This window comes from Branchiostoma belcheri, unplaced genomic scaffold (genome assembly GCF_001625305.1).
Source record: "Branchiostoma belcheri isolate BF01 breed outbred unplaced genomic scaffold, Haploidv18h27 scaffold5, whole genome shotgun sequence".
Lineage (NCBI taxonomy): Eukaryota > Metazoa > Chordata > Leptocardii > Amphioxiformes > Branchiostomatidae > Branchiostoma > Branchiostoma belcheri.
Window position 1 is genome coordinate 2,187,374 of NW_017804131.1, and position 737 is coordinate 2,188,110.

The following is a 737-nucleotide window of genomic DNA, read 5'->3' on the forward strand; positions in this document are numbered from 1 at the left end:
ACAAGCCAAGGGAGTTCTCCGTTGAGACAAACTCCCTTGGCATGCTTATCTCACTATTTGGCCGATTTCTACTCTTTCCGACCGCCTCCCAAAGCCTGGTAGAGGCTAGCCGGGCACCCGTCGGCAGGTGTCCTAGGAGCCTCCCAGACAGAAGGGGGCTATCAGCAAACGGATCAGAAGGACTTTACACATGAACCGTCTGGTGATCTAGACAAGCATGAGCAAACAGAACAACAGCTTTTTATTGTAGTATTGCCTTGATAATTTTGAACATCTACAAGCAATGTTGTGCAGACTTTCAGTTTTAATGTGTTTTCAACAAATTGGTAAGCTTTCGTGATTGCAAAATATTTTTGCGGCTAAAACAAGTTTGTTGATTTTCTTCCTGTTTGTGTGATTATCCTAGTACATTACCTTTTAAAAATGAGCTTTAACCAGCTTTCTTGTTTCTGACTGTTATATGTGAATGCTGCCCGAAGGAGGTCATATATGTATATGTGAATACATGTAAAAAGAATGCTGAATAAAATTTGCGTACCATTTGTCGTATATTACAGAATTTAAGAATGCTTTAAGGTGCTTATATGTAGCGTAAACATTACGATTTTTAAGCTTACTTTACAGTGCTTAAAAGTTGCTTAAATAAGTGCCATTAAGTACCTTTACGGATAAATTAAGCTAGCTTAAATCACTACATTTAAGGACCCTTTAAGACGCTTAAATGTAGTGTAAACATT